The sequence below is a fragment of the Chelonoidis abingdonii genome, chromosome 13 (assembly GCF_003597395.2).
Source record: "Chelonoidis abingdonii isolate Lonesome George chromosome 13, CheloAbing_2.0, whole genome shotgun sequence".
NCBI classification, from domain to species: domain Eukaryota; kingdom Metazoa; phylum Chordata; order Testudines; family Testudinidae; genus Chelonoidis; species Chelonoidis abingdonii.
In genome coordinates, this window is record NC_133781.1 from 12,296,345 (window position 1) to 12,314,839 (window position 18,495).

Here is an 18,495-nt window from a genome sequence, read left to right on the forward strand (position 1 = left end):
AGTGCCTTGTGATCAGTGAAAATCACAGGTGGCTGGAACCTTAGTTGTTTTTTCCCACTTAGATCTGGCCAGTGAGCGGTTGTCCCATTCTGGGGGGCGGAAATTGAGATTTCAAAAAATGTCCTGTTCTGTGCTGGGACAGAAGTGAGACCTTCTGACATTTTTTTGTGAAAAGTGTGTGTGTGTAAATGTGTGTGTGTGTGTGTGTGTGTGTGAGAGAGAGAGAGAGAGAGAGAAGGAGAGAACTGAGATCTTTCAATATTTTTTTTTTTAACGAGAGAGACCCAGACCCCAGGACAGCCAGTGCCTGGTGCGTGGTTAGAGCACTACACTGGGAGACACAGGTTCAAGTCCCTACTCCTAATTAGACAGAGGAAAGACTCTCTCCTATAATCTCATCTGAGTGTTCCAATCAGCAGGCTATTCTGGGGTAGGTCCTGCTTAGTCTTTCATGTCAGAGCTATTCTATTGTGTATAAATAATTATATATTCATTGGGCCAGAGGGAGAGAGACTGACTCCATTTCCCAGTGGTTAGGGCTCTAATTCCATCCCGGACATGAGGAACCTTTCAGAAGAAAGTTTTGTTGAAACCGATCCTGTCATGTGAAAACTTTTGGTTTCAATGAATCATCATTTTCTGACCAAAAACCGTTGTGTTGCAAAATTTCTGGCCAGCTCTATTCCCAGTGCTCTGTCTACTCACCTCCACCTATGAGGAACAGGGAAATCACCTGGCTTTCTGGAGACAGCAGCATTGCTATGCTTCTGGGTAAAAGATGTCTGATTTTCCCACCTAGATCCCTCCCATAAATAGACCACTAACATATTTACCCAGCTGGGTAATATTTGAAATGTAGATAGAAAAACAGCAGACAAGAAACCAAGGCAGAAGACACTGTGAAACGGGGACAAAGGATCTCAGAATATAATTACCTCATCTTGAATACTGGTTGGGTTATTGGGTTGAGTTTTTTTTAAAGCTGTGTATGTTGTTGACTCTTGGTTCCAAAGGAAATATGTTTTGTTTTATCTCCTCCTGCCACATATGCAAAGCCCTGATAATTCTGCATTAACAAGCAGGCTTCATTTTTAACCAAGCTGTCACCCAACAGAGCAATGACACATGGCTGCTGCTCCCACAGAAGTAGCATCTGATTAAATCATTTGTAACACTGATGTCACTGACAGAGATGTGCTCTCAATAGAGGATATATGCACCATGCATTTCCCTGCTGATAGCACGGAGAAGTCAAATTGGCACGTGGTTTGCTGCGTTGCATGTTCAGTCCCATCCCACGTTGTACAAGCACTGAAGAACATAAGAGTGGCCATACTGGGTCAGACCAATGGTCCATCTAGACCACTATCCTGTCTTCTGCCAGTGGCCTGTGCCAGCTGCTTCAAACGGCGTGAACAGAACATGGCAATTATCAAATGATCCATCCCCTGTTGTCCAGTCCTAGCACCTGGCAATCAGAGACTTGCCTTGTGTTATCCCTTTGGGCACAGAGTTGGGAATCCCATTGGGAATTGTCATATTTGATGGGATTTTTCTTTAATAAGAAAAAAAAAAGCCACTGTGGGTTTCGGAGCCAGACTCACCCTGTAAAAGTAACTGTCCACCTTCCTGAAGCCTAGAGGAATGAATCACACAACACAAATAGCCAGTCTCCCTCTCCTGCCCCCAAAACCCTCCCACCTTTATTCCTGGGATTCATTCTTTCACAGTATAGAACCGCATCAGCCAGTTTTCCATACACAAAGAGTTAGGTGTGGGAAGCCTTGTCCTAGAATGGGAACAACTCTGTATTGGGTGATTTCATCTAGATATAAGAAATCTCTTTCCGGGGTGCATTCTAAATTCACCTGGGGCTCAAGCCTTTACTCATCCAAAACTACTGTGCTAATAAGCGATGGTCACATAAACACCACCCTATACCAGAAACCTACTGACCACTAGCTTCCATCCAGGACACACCAAACTATCAGTAGTCTACAGCCAAGCTCTAAGCTACAACCGCATTTGCTCCAATCCCTCAGACAGCGACAAACACCTACAAGATCTCTCAAGCACTCTTAAAACTACAATACCCGCCTGTTGAAGTGAAAAAACAGATTGACGGAGCCAGAAGAGTACCCAGAAGTCACCTACTACAGGACAGGCCCAACAAAGAAAATAACAGAACTCCACTAACTGTCACCTTCAGCACCCGACTAAAACCTCTCCAGCGCATCATCAGAGATCTACAACCTATCTTGAAAGATGATCCCTCACTCTCACAGATCTTGGGAGACAGATTAATCCTTGCTTTCAGACAGCCTCCCACCCTGAAGCAAATACTCACCAGCAACCACACAACAAAAACACTAATCCAGGAACCTATCCTTGCAACAAAGCCCGATGCCAACTCTGTACACGTATCTATTCAAGTGACACCATCATAGGACCTAATCACATCAGCCACGCCATCAGGGGCTCGTTCACTTGCACATCTACCAATGTGATATATGCCATCATGTGCCAGCAATGCTCCTCTGCCATGTACATTGGCCAAACCAGACAGTCTCTGTGCAAAAGAATAAATGGACACATCTGATGTCAGGAATCATAACATTAAAAAACCAGTAGGAGAACACTTCAACCTCTCTGGTCACTCAGTAACAGACTTAAAGGTGGCAATTTTGCAACAGAAAAGCTTCAAAAACAGACTCCAGTGAGAAACTGCCGAACTGGAATTAATTTGCAAACTAGATACTATTAACGTGGGCTTGAATAGAGACTGGGAGTGGCTGGGTCATTACACAAATTGAATCTTTTTCCCCATGTTAAGTATCCTCTCACCTTCTTGTGAACTGTCTGCAGTGGGCCATCTTGATTATCACTTCAAAAGTTTTTTTTCTCTTGCTGATAATAGCTCATCTTAATTAATTAGCCTCTTAGAGTTGGTATGGCAACTCCACCTTTTCATGTTGTCTGTATGTATATATATCTTCTTATTATATGTTCCATTCTATGCATCCGATGAAGTGGGCTGTAGCCCACGAAAGCTTATGCTCAGATAAATTTGTTAGTCTCTAAGGTACCACAAGTACTCCTATTCTTTTTGCCAAAACTCTAGCAACCTGGGTTCTAGTCCTGGCTCTTCTACATGCCTGCTTAGTCCTCTTGAGCAGTCACTTCACTGTTCTGTGCCTCAGTTTCCCATCTGTAAAATGGGGGTAATGCTGCTGACTTCCTTTGAGATCTATGGTTGAAAAGTACTAGGTATACTGCTGATTATTATTCATTTGAATGGAAGCCACCTGAACAGTGAAAACTGATGAAGGACTCAGGCTATGTCCTTCAATGGCCAGGTTGTTGCAAAACAGATTCAAATTATTATCTTAAAGGGGCAGCATCCCACTTGGTCACAGTTGGCTCCTTGCACAGCTCACGTGTGTAAACACATATGATATGATCTAAAATCAGTGCAACCACAGGCTCACTGTGCGTGTTAGCGAGTGAATAGGTAAGCCCTGTATGTGTGTACATTGCAAGTAGGGCTCGTCCCTTCTAGTGTTATGATCTTGCAGGATCCTTAGGTTACAATAGGGCTTCTCCTGCTTGTGTGACAAATAGATTCCATCTTTGGACAGACACCAACTCAACAGCCTTACCCCTATGCTCAGATAATGGAACCAAATAGTGAGTGGGTAGCATGGCAATGCAGGAGATACAAGCTCATCCAGAAGAGCTGCAGGAGATGTGCACTAATCAAGCAAATGGGCTGATCATGCTCACTTCTACTCCTGTGAATAGGTCTTACTCAAGTGAGTAGCCCCATTGCCTTCACTGGGACTATTTACCCAAGTGAGGGATTGAAAGTTTAACCACTAATTTCTGAATGGCAGATTGGAAACAAGTGGAAGCATTTCAAGTGTGTAAAGTATTTGTTGCTTTACTTCCTCTCCTAAGATGTTGTGCAGCTGTGCTGTGCAGTTGTTAAACAACTGCCAAGTTCCACCCCAGAGGTGGCTACATTTCAGCAGTGTTGGACATTGTTTATAAGACGAGAGGTTAGGGGAAGAATGACCAGTTTTTGCCACTGTAATGAAAAACCTTGAGCTGTAGCAAATATGTTCCTGCATCTTCTTTGAGTGTCACTGTAAGCGATTTATTGTCAGCTTCAGTAACTAAGAACCTGCCTCTTCTCTCGGGGGCAGATCCTGTGCCAGGAGCCAGACAGATCCCCCATGGTGTGGCTACACTGTGCAACAACTGGCAGGGTTTGGAGGTGGCAGTGTCCCTCTTCTGCAGCAGGAACTCAGCTCTGTGCTGGCTCCCCTGCATGCTAATGCAGAGATGGGATCCAAGGAGAAGCTCCTGCATGGATCTCCTTGCCCAGTTTTCCTCTGCAGAGGGATGCTTTAGGGCTAGGGAGGGTGCTGAAACCTCAGGTCTGCAGCAATGGCCTGTGGTGGTTCCCAGCTGCTCTGCTCCCTGGGCAGGGAGCTTTCCTTTCCCCTCTTTCCTCTTGCACATATCCCTAGTGCCTGGCCCAGCTGCTGCTGGGCTGAATATTCCTGTTGCATAGCCTGCAGTGGTGTCTGCAGGCTGGATGGGAATGGTGCATTCCCACTAGTTGTCAATGCAGTCCCATCCGGGCCTGTGCTGCCCAGTGAATGTCGTAGAGCCAAGACAGAGGGAGGCTGAGCATTGCCCTTATATTTCACTATAAGCTCCATGTCATAACATCAATAAGATTCTCCAGCCCATGCGGTCCTGGGACTGCGGCCCTTTAAATCCCTCGGCTCTTAATGACTTTGTGACTTCTAGAAAACCTAGCTTTGTGTAAACAATTTGTTATGGAGCTTCGGCGTCAGCTTCTCTTCTGTTCCCATCGTTTGTCTGGCAGATACTTAATGGCCTGCGTGCCCTTTAGGGGCCATGGCTAGGTCAGCGGGAACAAAGCCAACGATGAGCATAAGCATCAGTTTCAGTGTGTGACACTGCTCTGCTGAGCCTTCGAGGTGCCGATAAGTTCTGCGTCCTCTGGCATACGTTGTCCTTTGTTCGCAGCGCCCAAGGGCATCTGCATGGAAATAGGATCCTCGCTGCTTAGGAGCTCATCTTGTCCTGCTGATTCCTCCTCCCTTGGCGTCCCAGGCCTCTGCACCTGAGAGCACAATCAGCCCTTGCAGCAACCCACTGGGATGCGGCAAAGAGAGGATTAGAATCCGGAGGGTAACTCTCTTGTCTGCAGCTGTGGATACAGCTGCCATCCACCATGTCTTGGAAGAGCTGTGATGCTCATCGAAGCTGGGTAGCTTTCTATTCCCTTCTAGTTTATTAGTGTTCTGGTAGTGAGGCTGGATGGCCAAGTGGTTAGGGCACTAGCCTAGAACTTGAGAGATCTGGGTTCAGGTCCTTCCTCTATCACCGACTTCCTATGTGACCATGGGCAGATCAGCCTTGATTCCTTCTCTGTAAAATGGGATTGTGGTGCTAGAGAGTTGTGAGGCTAACTACATTAAATACTGTAAAGCAGTCAGCTAGATGGTAATAGAGGCCATGTAAGCACCATGGATTATTGGCACATGTGACTGGGGCCCTATTGTGCTAGGAAGAGTTCATACACCAGTGTACCTCCATAGTCCACATGTAGGCCTGAGAGGATACCTTAGTTCTCATAGCCCAGTTAATCTCTCTCACTTCCAGCAAGGCCCAAAGGATTTTCAGGAATTCCAGGGGATCGTGGAAAACAAACATCTTCCTGTCCACCAGGACCTCAACAGTGTCCCTCACCACCATGTGAAGTCGCATAAACCCTTTTGGACCCATGCATTTAACCTTTATCAATTCAACTTCAACCCTGTTGAGGCTTGGAAAGCCAAATGGAGTTCACAAACAGCCACAAATAAACACCTCATGAAAGAGCTGATGCAGGAGATCCCTGGCTTCGATCTCCCACAAAGCTCATGGGACAGGGCCACCCGGAAGGGGTGGGGGGGACAAGTGGGGCAATTTGCCCCAGACCCTGGGCCCCACAGGGGCCCCCGCAAGAATATAGTATTCTATAATATTGCAACCTTTTTTTATGGAAGAGACTCCCGAAATTGCTTTGCTCCAGGCCTCCTGAATCCTCTGGGCAGCCCTGTCATGGGAAACCCTAAAACACATCCACACAAACTATGGCAGATGAGAATACTTGCTGCACAAATGGAAATTTAAAGACTCTACAGTGTGCACCTGTGGTCACCCAGAACAGACCACGGATCATATAATGACTTAGTGCCTGATTCACAAATACAAAGAAGACATCACAGCAATACACTCTGCTACTCCAGATTCAGTTATCTGGCTTAACCATCTGGATGTAAAATTATAGTTTTTGCTCTACATTTACATCAGCCATATGAAGACGACTTCCAGCAATGGTGCCAGTTACGATATTTTTTTTTCTTTTTGTCTATTTGGAACTGTAACGAAACTGCCAATTTCTGTCACAGTCACTTCACTGCATACAGATTATGGAAGGTGCTGACTTACAGTTGCTACCAGCCAGAGCTAGACTCGAATAACCTATAGAAATGTAAGCTGTATATCCCGGCTGAAACCAGTTCCTTGAGCCATCCTATACGTTCTTAAATAAGGTATAATTCCTCAGGTGGACAGTAGGCAGCATGTGACAGGGAGTTGTTCACGGGATCTATGGTGAGGAAGCACAGTGAATGAGCAGTGTAGCAGAAATGATTCTAAGAACTGCGTTCAGATAAAGGAGAGTGAGTTAGTTCTTCGGGGTCCAGTTCTATAAGAACATAAGAATGGCCATACTGGGTCAGACAAAAGGTCCATCTAGCCCAGTATCCTGTCTTCCAACAGTGGTCAGTGCCAGGTGCCTCAGAGGGAATGAACAGAGCAGGTAATCATCACATGATCCATTCCCTGTTGCTTGTTCCAAGCTTCTGGCAAACAGATGCTAGGGACACCATCCCTGCCTATCCTGGCTAATAGCCATTGTTGGACCTATTCTCCATGAGTTTATCTAGTTCTTTTTTGAACCTTGTTATAGCCTTGGCCTTTAGCTAATCCTCTCGAAGGAACGCCACACACAGAGGCAGTTCGTGTGACAGGTGCTACAGTGACACAGAGATGATTCATAGATTATCACATGGTCAGCTGGGATCATTCCACTGCGCCCCAACAACACAGTATGGCGCCATCATGTCATAGCACAGCCCAACAATGCAGCATTGTCATAAGTGACCATTCCAGCGTAGATCCAGCACAGACATCTGAAGACTGAGCCTGGCCTAGGCCAGCTGGGACAAACAGGTGCCACTAGGTGTTCCAGGAAAAGCCTGGGCTTTATTCACCAGACCCAGACACCTGATGAGTATGGGTCCCAGTAGGGGTCAGTATCCATTGACTCCAATTGCTGTGGTTAAAGCAGCTTTATTTGTCCCTGCTGCCTGCGTTTGAATTCACAGTGCTTAAGGCGCTGAGCCAGGAGTGGAGCCACCATTGTCTCACGGCCTGTTTTGCAACAGGATCAATTTTAGCTTCCCCAAGGCGCTGGAGGACTAGATAGATTTAGATTGGGACCATGGACCACTCACTGCATCCTATCCACCGATGCATTAAATCCTTCCCAAGCTGTAAAAGAGCCCAAGAAGGTCCTGAGGCAGGAAGTCGACTGCTGCAATTGAGAGAAGTGGCTGATCGGGGAAGGAATTCTCCTTCATTTTCCCAGACAGGCAGCAGGTACCTGCTGTCACATCTATGAGAGACGCACAAACACCAGGGCTGCTGCTGCTGTTTGAAATGAGCCACCGCCATATGGGAGCTGGTCTCCAGAACAGCTCCGCTTCTGTTGGTTTTATTGCTAATCGCTCCCTGCTTTTCATGCTTAGCGTAAAAGGACACAAACAAACTGGAGGCGATAGCAGCTGTTTTCATCCCGCCTTCCAGCCCTGACAATGCGGAGATAGTTGCAGTGCTGGAATTTGATGGCAGAAGCTTACTGGGGAGGGGGGAAATTTACCTTCTGCTGTAAATGACTGGTATAAAATACACATCGGTACACATGCTCATGCTAAAATGAATATAGGAGAAAGGGCTGAAGACACACACGTGTGAATTCTTGCCTACGGCCCCGTGCCTGCACCTAACTGCTCCCATATTAACACCTAGATTTCCAGAAGTCCTCAGCACCCAGCAGCTCGCGTTGTGCTCAGTGGCAACACTTGGGTGCTGAGCTGTGTTGACAATCTGGCCCAGTATTCTAGCTTTGTTTGTGGCCACAGAAGTGATCTCACACGAGACTTAGACAAATAATAATGGTAGAAAGAAGAATCTCTGGTCTCATCAGATCGAGCTGGGGTTGAGCCCACTTACGGCTTGGATGGGAAGACCTAGAAGGTTTTAGGGACAGATTTTTAAAGGCACCTAGTGAGATTACCTAGGCGCCTGTCTCCTGTTGGACTCAATGCGAGTCAGGCATCTGGGCACTTCTGAAAAAGCTCACTAAGTGCCTGTCTACATCTTTAGGTGCCTCAAAGCCTTTACAAATGTGGCCCTAAGTCCTTATGAAAATCAAGCCCTCATCTCAAGTTGGACACTCAAAATCAGTGGATGTTTTCGGGCTTTAACCTCTCTTTGTCCACTTGCCCGAGGGCTCGAAAGTGCATGTTTGTAAATTGCTTTGAGATGCTTAGAGACAAGCAGCTGAAGAAATACAAAGCACTGGAATACAAAAGTGCACATGCTGTATCTTTCCTAACAGCCCCAGTCTCTGAGCTCACCACATCCCTGGCTATTAACCCCTGAGTTCCCTAAGAAGTCTGTCTTTGTAACAGTTGAGCCTGGCGCTACACTGTGGGGGAGCTCTGCACCTTTCAAAAGCCGAGTACTGTAGTTGGTGAGTTTTGGAAGAAGAATGGTTGGATTCTGTGCTGCAGGCCTACAGACGCTTCAGTGATGCATGGAGGACAAGGGCAGCATGTCTTAGTACGAAAGAGGAGAGAGGATGTTACACTTCTTTAAGTTTTGCCGTGCCCCAGGCTTTCTCTTGTCTTCCTCCTCTGAACGGTGCTCATTCCAGGTGTCCACTGTGTCATCAAGTGCCTGGCTATGTAGTTGGTCTGGCTCATCAGTGGAATGAATAATTGCCTTTGCTTGGCAAATCCGGGCTGAGGAAGAGAGATGCAGTCAAACAAAGGCTTTGCCTCCATTGGTCAACAGCTGCATTGAAATCTCTTCTGTCTTTTTGGGTGACTGGCACCCCTTCAAGTTATATTAGGATGAGAAAAGGGTGCTGCTTTGCATTATTGATTGCCTACTATCTGCAAGGTAAAGGATGCCTGTCTTCATATGTTCATACCATGCATCTGGGAGACAAGGACTGTATCTCTGCTCTGATGTCTTTGCTGCATCTAATTTCCACAACATTAGGACATATAATGACTGCTAGCTCTGTACTGACCGGATACTATAACAGGTGTAGCCAGTTAGCAGTCCCCAGTCTGACAGCTGGACTCTCTAGGCCTGTGGCTCTTGCTTTTTCCATGCTGTGACCACCACCCCCTCCCTGGTACAGCAGGAAAAGTTTTGGGAGAGTGCTGTGACACACCTCCTCTGACCGCCCTGTTAGGCTGCAGTCTCCAGGTTGAGAACCCATGCTCTGCCTGAGCCAAATTCATCTTTGGGATAAGTCTGTCAAAGTCCATGGAGTTGCAGCAGGGACTGATTTACCACTGTGGCTGTGTCTCCCTTCGATTACCCAAATGGAGACATTCCTTGTCTATAGGCAGCATGCTCAGCCTTGGGCTTGGGGCACTCTCCTGGCCTCAGTAGCGTGAGCACAACAGAGGGGTTCCTTCAGGCACTGCGTTCCTGAAGAGTTCCTACGCTCAAGCCTGAAACAGGACCCAGCAGGCAGAGATGGGTGGAAGGAGCTGATGAACTGCAAAAGGCTGAATATGAATAAGTACAAACATCCCAAAGGCTCCCTTTGAGGGAAATCTTCCTCTTCTCTTAAGCAATTAAATAGGACCCAGAGCCCCACTAAAATTAAAATAACAAAATCCATTTATTCTGGCAGAGACCATTTGTGAGCACCTTTGCCAAAACATTTTTGTGGTGCTGGTCTTTTCAAGTGGCTCCTTTTGCAATAAAATCCAGATGCCATCCATCCGCAGAGCCCTCCAGGCAACTGGTGATGTCCATGAAAGATGCCTTTTGTAATTAATTAATCTCCCCACCGCTGTGGTGGTGCATTCCCAGTGGTTCCCAGCCCGTTTCTTTTTGCTGACCCCAGCAGAAAAGGAGCATATTCATTTCTGAGTGCTGAAGAAAGTCTTTGTGCTGGCAAGAGCTCACAAAAAGGGTTAAGCTCCTAACTGGAAAGAGACAGCTGGGATTGCAAGAGTTATCAAAACACAAACAAACGCAAAGCTTTTAATTGGCCTTGCTGGGCCACCATTTCCAGAGCCCCTTCCTTTGCTGATCACAGATAGTCCCATTGATTTACTGACCAGCTCTGCTGTGTCCTGCCGCAGTGGAATCAATTGGCCTCAATGGAGCTATTGAATTTAGTGGAGTTACGCTTGGGGTTTAAAATGTTTGTCGCCTCCTGCTCTCTCCCCACTGGCCCTGCGAGGGGCTGTCTGCCTCTCAGCCTCACTGTGGAGCTGGGCGACCCTGAAGGGCTGGACCTAGTTGGTAAGGAGAGGCAGGTCAGGCTGATGTTATAGGGAGCTAAGCTGCCTTGAGAAGTTGTCTGTCCCTCTAAGGGCATGGCAAAGGGTGCTTGAGCCGTGTATGGGGCCTACCTCCCACCGCTGCCCTGTGAACAGCACTCAGTGGTGGTTTGTCATGTGTATGCACACAGACAGATTCGTTATCCACACTTGCGTGAAGCTTATGAACGTAGGCGTAAATGTGTGCTCCCCTACAATCCCCTGGGAACACGGTAACTATCAGGCTAATTAAAGTATTAACATATGCTGGTAATTATCACAGCTGCTTTGGTGGGAACTCTCACTTTACTTTTGTTAGATCTGGGCCCTCTGCATCCTCACAGCTCGGGGTGAATCAACATTTCCGTTATCAACCCCCATCTCCTCCATCCCACTCACCCCCTCTAGGAGTTTATAGCTTGCTTTGGTCATAAAACTTGTGTTTCAGGCTGAAAGCCTCTGCCACAAAGTTTCAGCACCCTCTGCAGCATTCAGTTGGGAATCTCATTTAAATCAGTTTTGTCGTTTAGAGGTGAGTGACAAACTCAAGGAACTTGGCTCCCCATGCCTCAGAGCAAACCTCCATGCTTCAGGGCATCAGGCCGCTGCCAGTTGATGTGGGTCAGGAAGGCGCTTTCCTCGTGCGCTTGGCTATAACCCCCTACTGTAGAGCTTATTGCACTTTCCTCTGAAATGCTTCAGACAGGCCACTGTCAGAGGCAAGGTACTGGACTGGATGGACCACTGCTTTGAGCCCCTCTGGCAATTCCTGTGTTGTAGTATCAGAGGGGTAGCCATGTTAGTCTGGATCTGTAAAAAGCAACAAAGAGTCCTGTGGCACCTTATAGACTAACGGATGTATTGGAGCATGAGCTTTCGTGGGTGAATGCCCACTTCGTCAGATGCATGCAACCCACAAAAGCTTATGCTCCAATACATCTGTTAGTCTATAAGGTGTCACAAGACTCTTGGATACTCTACAACACAGGAACAAAGACAAAGTCCTAGAAATGCCAAAGAGTCTGTAACCTGTCAGCCAGTCTTGTTCCTTTCTGGGTAGCAGGAGACAGGCAGCTTGCAGTATTGCCAGCCCCAGCGCTCAAAAATCATGGACCAGGCCCCAGAAAATTAAGAGATTTGGCTTAAAAATCATGGGATTTTTTTGTAAGTGTAGTAAATGTTGGATTTTTTTTTCCTTCTGTTTTTTTTACCCATTCAGGTAGCAGCCAGATCAAGTCTTCAAGCTTCTCTCTATAATAGTGGAGGACAAGAAACACCCTCTATTTTAATAAAATGCGGAAAGAAAGATGAGATCCTCACCTAATCCTTGGACTCTAAGTGCTTGAAATCAATGGGAGTTAGTCGCATAGCCTGCTTAAGTGCTTTTGCACATCCCACCAAGCACCTATCTGCATTGTTGGGTGCCTAAATACCTTTGACAGTCTGAGCCTAAGTGCCCGAGTCACTTTTGAAAATGGGATTAAGGCTCCTAATTCAGGTGAATTTGAAAATGTTATCCTTAGTGTCTCTGGACCCCAAGTCCCTAGCTGTACAAAAGGGATGACAGTACTTCATGTCTTGCAGTGTCAGATACTCTGGTAATGTTACTTTGTAAGTGCCTTGTAATAGTGTAAGCACCTTGGAGGAATGGTGGAACTCACTCTGTCTCTCTGATTTCATGTCTCCATTGAAACGATGCTCAAAACTCCACTCTCGTCTCTGCTGCCTACAAGCAGCTAAATATGATCAAGATCTTCCTAGCAGCAGCCAGTCATGCTGCTTTTTCAGTTGTCTGCACCTACTCTCACACTTTCTTACTGCACGGTAATGACGGTACAGCATGAGGCCGGAATGAACAGCTCGTGGTATGAAATTTAAAGTGGGCTGTTTTTCTTTCGTGTAGCACAGTGCTAGGTCCTAAGCCCTTTGGGACAGGGGCAGTCTCTTTGCTGTGTGTTTGCACAGCACGTAGCAAAAGGGGGTCTTGTTCCATGACTGAGGCTCCGAGGAGTTATGGCAATGCAAATAATACAGGCTAATAATATGTTGTAACGGCTACATTGCAAGCTCCCGTTGTTCTCTGTTGCACTGTACGTTTAGGTTCCTGCCTGCAGATAGGGTTGCCACCTCTGAGATACAAAAACTCAGGGGTGACACTGAGCCCATGAAACTGGACAGCTGGCGTCACATCCTGAATGTCCTTACTGATTTCCCAGGACTGCTACCTCAAACAAAGGAGGATCCTGGGAAAACCTGGGCAGGTAGCAAGTCTACCTGCAGACCCTAACTACAACATGAGCTCCAGAAGAGAGAGAGTGCCATTGGATGGCAGCATGCATACTCTCCCAAGATCACATGCATGCACTCCAGCTACCTTAACACCTCTCATTCCCTTCAAAGGAGTTGAATGCTTCCAGACTTGCAGTACAAAGCTTCCAAACTAGAGAGAGACAAGTGAGTACCTGCAAAATGGGCATTGTTGTAATTGGTGCTGCTGTGCGAGGAAAGTTATTCACAGAACCTGCCTTGTCCGGCCAGCGACAGCTAATCCTCAGCCTTGTCAAGGGTGCGCTCTTTGCACAAGCATCTGTGACACATGACACGCAATAAAAAACATTCCTCTAGAAACAATCAGTCGGTTCCATCTCATTTGTAACCTAACAACTCAGCCTAGGTTTTTGTTGGAGCCTTTTTGATCAATGGCTTTAATTTTGCTGGTGTTTTACACAGGTTTCCAGTCCAGATGTTGCCACTGTCAGACGGTAACAGCAATATGGGCTAGGGGCAGTTCATCATGGCACTCGGGTTCTAATGCCAAGGGGAGGTCAAAGGCTAGGGGTCAGTTGCTGATTTGATTACAACCCCCGTTTTTCAGGGGGAAAGGATGCGGTTTCTTTGAGAGCTCTTTTTTTGCACTGAGGTGAAACCTGCTACCAGTGCAGCAGGCATCCTGCTTATTTTCAGGGTCCTCTGGGAAGAACAGGCTCATTTACAGCAGATAGCAGCTGTTTGCAGTGAGAATCGACAAAAAGTAGATCTGAGGCAGCTTCTCACTTGGCCCAGTATGGGTTCATTTGAATGACTGGCATTTTGCAGCCATTGGGCTCATTCAGAGGTGCCCTGTAAGATGGCATGAGTCTAACGGGATTGAACATGGTGCAGTTCATGCCCTGCCTTTCAGCTTTGGTGACAGCAGAATGGGTTTGTGATCAATATACTAGACTGGGACTCAGGACGGTTTTGATTCAATTCTCTGCTAGGCCACAGATGCTCAGTGTGACCCTGGGCAAGTCACTTATTCTTCGTATGCCACAGGTACCGACTTTCAGCTTTCCTCAGGGGTGTTCCACTCCAACTTGGCCCCAAGGCCCCACCCTGGCTCTGCCTCAACTTGCATGTGTCTATCTTAACCAGATTCACGCAAAGAAGCTCATCGTTCAAGCTGGCACTGTGAGTTCATTCCTCTTTGACTAAGCACTGCAGCAAATATAGACCAGCTCTTGCAGTCTTTTCTCAGGCAAAATGCACACTAGCATCAATGGAAGCCTGGCCTGTGTAAGAAGCCCAGCATATGTGATTTGTTTTTAGATCTCGCAGAGTTTAGGCCCAGCAAGGTGTGTTGCATCTATAACGGTGGGTAACCTTAACCCTGAATTCTCTGGCCTTTTGTGCATTGCACTGAATTCTTAGAGGCAAAGGCCACCTTTGCTTTTCCACACCACTTCACACCAAAGGCAATGGGAGTTTCATGAATGGACAGGAAGGAAATGTGGAGTGTAGAATTCCTTGGGGCGGAGGGGAAGGAGGAAAGCATTGAGGGCAGAGGGCTAGTACCGAACACTTTTAGGTTGAACCATTGTGCTGTCTACTGGACAACCCCAAAAGATAGTCACTGACAGTCCTGGCCCTTTAAAATTCCTCATACCCTACATGAAGGGAGTGCCTTTCTTACAGGAACTCAGTGTTATTCAGTGGAATTCAAGCCAGGAGGCAGGAAATCCCAATGTGAGCAAGGAGGAATTTAAAGGGACAGGACACTGGTAATTTATAGATTAAATTGGTTCTTAACTCTGCAGTTGCAAGCAAAGGTTTGAATTTTTTTCCGGAAGTTCCCTGTTATGTTTTCATACCATCTCCTCTTGACTGAGACGCGGCTCTGTCCTCTACTGTACGTGCCAATATCCATGTGAAAATCAGTTATTCTGAAACAGGCCCATCAAGTACGTTGCCACATCTCCCTAAGGGTATGTGTTCACTGCACATGAATGGTGTGTTCACTCGGGTTAGCTAACTCAGGTTAAAAGAAAAGGCAACTCGGCTTTTAATTCAGGTTAGCAAACTCGAATTCAACCCAGGCTCCCCTACAGACTTTAACTTGAGCTGCTAACCTGAGTTAAAAGCTGAGTTGCCGTGTCACACGGCTATGTTAGTCCAAGTTAAGAACATCTTTTTTTTTTTTTTTTTTTTTGCAGTGAAGACATACGCTCTGCATAACCAGAGAGTATGAAACTGCTCTGTACAGTAATTGCCTTGACAGGTGTTGTTTGTACAATGTTATAAGAAGCTATTGCAAGCGATCCTGGAGGCACTGGGACACTATAGTGTTCTCAGAGAAGCCAGAACCTCAGTAACTCTTGGACCTTGTTTCTTTAGAATTTAGTCCCATTGAACATAAATGGGCAGTATCATAACTGATTCTTATTGATCCACTCTTCACGTCGGTGCAGTTGATCAGTTTTCAGTCTGCTTTCTGCACCAGGAGCATTTGTGTGGATTAGCTTAATCCAGCTCCAAAACAGATTAAGCTAAGAGTGTCCACATGGGGAGCTAGTATGGAATAGCTATTCCAGGCTATTTCCCCATGTAGATAAGCCCCAGGAGCCTGATCCAGCTCCCACCAAAGTACATGGAGGTATTTCTGGTGACTCCAGTGGAAATGGATCATCAGGTGTTGCTACCTCTCCTGTTGCATTAACTTCATTAGTATGATGTTGCATTCTTGTTTGTTGTGTTTCCACGTTGACAGTCTCTCCACCCTAGCTCCGTGAGTAGCGTCATGCTTTCTGTGGTATTGCCCTTATTTGAGCCACTGGGACACTCCAATGTGTCTGCCTAGAGAGGGGCAATCCATGTGCCCACCTCATTTCTGTTGCTGACGCAACTCAGAGGTACCATGCAAGGATGGAACCATTTCTTAACGGACATAGCCAATTAAAGAATAAGGAGGAACATGCAGGTGGAGGAACATGCAGCTACGGTCAGTAAGGTCACAGCAACAAATCAAGTCACCCTAAGCAATAGAAAGGAAATGGGAAACTCCCTTACTTGGGTTTTAGCCCTGTCCCATGAGCCTTGGTGTGGAGCCCAGCTTTCCCTTCTGTTTCCCGAAGAGCCACCCATAGGCCACGGTTCAGCAAAGTTCTTAGGACGTGCCTCACTTGAAAAAACGCTCAGGTCCAGTGCAGTCAACGGGGCCACTCATGGGCTTGAAATTTGGCCTGTGCTTAAGTACCTTGCTGAATCAGGGCATCATTGCTCTTCCCCTTCACCACTTGTGCAGGAGGAGATGGGAGTTAACCCTTTGGTCACCAGGACACAGATAGTGTCCTTGCAACCTGATGCTCACTCCCAGGTCATCGCGTGCCCCACTCCAATAATGTTCTGCATTAATGTGTTTTCTCTCTCTGTTCCGGTTAGGGAGCTGATGCCCAGAACCCTGGATGGGCAGATCACCATGGAGAAAACTCCCAGCTACTTCGTCACCAAGGAAGCACCTGCTCGAATCTCCGCCATGTCGAAGGGCACCAAGCTCATCGTGGTGGTGCGGGATCCCGTGACCCGAGCCATCTCTGATTACACGCAGACTCTCTCAAAGAAGCCTGATATCCCCACCTTTGAGAGCCTGACCTTCAAAAACAGGACTACAGGCCTGATCGACACCTCGTGGAGTGCCATCCAGATTGGCATCTATGCCAAGCACCTGGAGAACTGGCTCCTCTACTTCCCCATTGAGCAGATCCTCTTCATCAGTGGGGAGAGGCTGATCAGCGACCCTGCCGGGGAGCTGGGCAGGGTCCAGGACTTTCTGGGCCTTAAGAGGATTATCACAGATAAACACTTCTACTTCAACAAAACCAAGGGCTTCCCCTGTCTGAAGAAAGCTGAAGGCAGCAGTAAACCCCACTGTCTGGGGAAAACAAAAGGCAGGACCCACCCCAGTATAGACAAAGAGGTGGTGCAGAGACTGCGGGAGTTCTACAGGCCTTTCAACATGAAGTTCTACCAGATGACTGGGCACGACTTCGGCTGGGACTGAGGCTGAAAAAAAAAATAATTTAAGAAAAGAAAAATGATAATATATTTTTTTTTACATATTAGAGAGGAAATGTAAGAGGTGTGCTGAAAACGCTCTCCATTCTGTTTGTTTTTTTTGACACAATGTCACTGCTTGGTTTGTTTTCTTTCCTCTATTAGCAGCAGGTTGGTGTTTGCTTCCACGGACGAGGCAAGGTGGCTGTGGGCCAAAGCTGGGTGCTATTGAAGTCAAGAGGGCTCTGGCCCTTTAGTCAGTGGTTTCAGGATTTGACACTATGTCTATATAAAAGTTCAGGAGCAACATTTTCAGATTTGCCTAAGTGACTTAGGAGCCTACGTTCCATTTTCAAATGCGACATAGATCCTTAGAAGAGCCTAACTCTTACTGAAAGTCAGTAGGATTTAGGCTTCTAAGGCCTAGATTTTAAAAGGTATTTAGGCATTGTTGTGCTCAGCCTTGCAGTGCCTAACTGATTTAGGCACCTACATTTCATCATTAAGATTGAGGCTTCTAAATGCCTAAATCACTTTTGAAAATGGGACCTAGGCTCCTAAATTGGTTAGATATTGCAACAGTGAGCTCAGCAACACCTAAATACCTTTACAAATCTGGGCCTTGGTGACTAAGGGCTGGATTTTTAAATCTGTTTAGGTGCTTAACCCCCAGGGGAGGTGCCCAAATGCCTTTAAAAATGTATCTCTTAGTCACTTTTGAAAATAGGGTTTAGGGTCCTAAATACCTAAATCACTTTTGAAGATCCCAGAGCTGGTCAAGACATTTCTTCCTGTAAAAATTTATCAATTTTTTTTTTCACTTTTTTATCAATTTTTCTTTGAAATTTGGGGGGGAGAGGTGTTGGTCCAAAAAATGGAAAAAAATTCTGTCATCAACAACCAAGCTTTTTTTCAGCAACTGGTAAAACTGGAGGGTTTTTTGTATACAAAATTGAATTAATTTTGGTTTGGGTTATAGAAAGCGGGGGAGGCAAGGAAATAGATTTTGACAAAAACTGATCTTTTGACATGAAAATCTCAGTGTAGTCAAAAGGCTGTTTTCCAGCCCACCAGCAATCAAGCAGCTTCCCCCATACTTGTACTCTCTCCAGGTCGCTATTTCAGAGCTCATCTATCTCTTTCAAGATTCTCATTCAGAAAGTTCACCAAGCCAACGTACCTCCCATTGGATGTCATCTGTAGAGTTTGAGGCTGTGGCCTTCGTGGGATATCACACTAAGAGGGGAGTCTTTGTGAGCTGTAGGGGAATTCTATGTCCTGTATATTCTTAAATAGGGAATAACTGAGTAAGAGCCAGAGCTGGAGGAGGGGAGGTGCGTGAGGTATCCTGCTAAGCCATGTTCAGGAATATGTTGGACGAGGCCCTCTTGGCTTCAGAAAAATCTCAGAAGAGAAAATGTTGGGGCAAAGGTTCATTGGGGGTGGGGGGAACCTACCCCCAGCA

At 46.5% G+C, this 18,495-nt stretch overlaps 1 pseudogene; it reads left to right on the forward strand.

Moving 5' to 3' along the window:
* LOC116832281 (heparan sulfate glucosamine 3-O-sulfotransferase 3A1-like) overlaps positions 1–17,037 on the forward strand; it is a 79,696-nt pseudogene extending 62,659 nt beyond the window's left edge.
* Positions 17,038–18,495: the final 1,458 nt, after the last annotated feature.